This window comes from Silene latifolia, chromosome 11 (assembly GCF_048544455.1).
Source record: "Silene latifolia isolate original U9 population chromosome 11, ASM4854445v1, whole genome shotgun sequence".
Lineage (NCBI taxonomy): Eukaryota > Viridiplantae > Streptophyta > Magnoliopsida > Caryophyllales > Caryophyllaceae > Silene > Silene latifolia.
This window is the reverse complement of record NC_133536.1, coordinates 102,798,548-102,800,508: the sequence shown is the minus strand read 5'-3', so window position 1 is coordinate 102,800,508 and position 1,961 is coordinate 102,798,548. Positions and strand designations below refer to the sequence as shown.

General features: G+C 41.4%; 1 non-coding gene across 1 annotated transcript; it reads left to right on the top strand.

Annotated features, from left to right (window-relative positions):
* The first annotated feature begins 1,359 nt into the window (after positions 1 to 1,359).
* Positions 1,360 to 1,466, top strand: LOC141616559 (small nucleolar RNA R71). The gene has a single exon (XR_012530898.1). It is a non-coding gene; the product is annotated as a small nucleolar RNA R71 (small nucleolar RNA).
* Positions 1,467 to 1,961: the final 495 nt, after the last annotated feature.

The following is a 1,961-nucleotide window of genomic DNA, read 5'->3' as shown; positions in this document are numbered from 1 at the left end:
ACACTCACACTAGCCCCTAGATCACATAAGGCTTTGTTGATCGTTGTGTCGCCAATGGTACACGGTATTGAGAAGCTTCCCGGATCCTTTAGTTTTGGAGGTGAACTCCCTTGAAGTATGGCACTACTCACCTTGGTGAAGGCGATAGTCTCAAGTTTCCGGATTGACTTCTTCTTTGTGAGGATATCTTTCATGTACTTTGCATAGGCCGGAACGTGATTGATTAATTCCGTGAAAGGAATTGAGACTTCTAAGTTCTTCACAATTTCCATGAACTTTCCAAGTTGATCATCAAATTTAGGCTTGGCTTGACGACTTGGAAAAGGAAGTCTAATCACAATGGGCTCCTTTTCTTTGGCTTTGTCTTCATTTTTCTTTGAGCTTTCTTCTTTTGATGATTCCTCTTCTTGCACCACAACTTCATTCTCACTAGCTCTCACAACTTCATCCTCAACTTGCTCCTTCGGTGCTTCATACCTTGTACCACTTCTCAAGTGAATGGCACTAACCGTTTCATGTCTAGGGGGATTACTTTGTGGTGGTAATTGCCCCTTTTGTCTTTGTGAGCTAGAAGATGCTAGTTGAGTTAATTGTGTTTCCAACATCTTGGTGTGAGCTAGAATGTTGTTGATGGTGGTGTCTTTTGCTTGGCTATCTTTTTGCATTTGGGTGAAAAATTCTTGTTGATTCTTTTGCATTTGGAGGACCGCTTTTTGGACATCAAAACCTTGGTCATTGTGGTGATTGTATGGATTTTGATTTTGGTAACCTTGGTTTTGATTGAAAAAGGGTCTTTGATTTTGATTTCTCATGGGTGGTGGAGTGTATGTTGTTTGAGGGTTTTGAACATTTTGGCTTTTGTATGAGAGATTTGGATGGAACTTGGTGTTTTCATTGTAAAAATTTGAATAAGGGGTACCACTTTTGTAAGCTTGGAAAGCATTGACTTGCTCGGTTGTTCCCCTACATTCGCTTGAGTCATGACCCAAGGTTCCACAATTCTCACATATCCCGCTTGGGATTGATGAGGATGCCGTCATGGCATTGACATGATGCTTTGATGATTTTGAGTTTTCCTCAAGTCTAGCCATAGCTTGTTCAAACTTCAAGTTGATTGTGTCAATGTGAGCACTAAGTTGAGCACCCAATTGAGTAACGGTGTCCACTTCATACTTTCCTCCTCTAGTAGCCTTGCGAGGCCTACTATATTGCGAATTATGGACCGCCATTTCCTCAATCTTGTTCCATGTTTGATTGTCATCAACTTCGGTGAACATTCCATTTGATCCCATATTGAGAATGTTCCTTGAATCTTCATATAAACCATTCCAAAATTGTTGCACTAAAAACCATTCGCTAAGTCCATGGTGAGGACATGAGCGACAAATACCTTTGAACCGCTCCCAAGCTTCATACAAAGACTCTTCATCCCTTTGCTTAAAACCCGTAATTTGAGCTCTTAGCATATTGGTCTTTTCCGGTGGGTAGAATTTTTTGTAGAAAGCTAGAGATAGCTTCTTCCAAGAATCTATTCCAAGGGTGGCCTTATCAAGGCCCTTCAACCATTGCTTTGCGGTGCCGATTAACGAAAAAGGAAATAAGACCCATCTTATTTGGTCTTGAGTCACTCCCGTTTGAGAGATAGCTTCACAATAATCGCAAAAGGTTTCCATATGAGAATGAGGGTCCTCACTAGGCATTCCCCCAAATTGGCTCCTCTCAACTAGTTGAATGAAGGCGGACTTGGCAATAAAGTTTCCGGTAAGATGTTGTGGGGTAGGAGTACCATTTGGTAAATCCTCCTCGGTGGGTATAGAGTGTGACGAGAATTTAGGCATTGTAGGTGGATTTTGTGTGGTATTGTTTAATGGATTTTCTTCTCCTTCTATTGCGAAAGGATTGACAAACTCACTAGTGGGTTGAACAACTTCACCAACACCTCCCAAATTCCTCCTAACAAG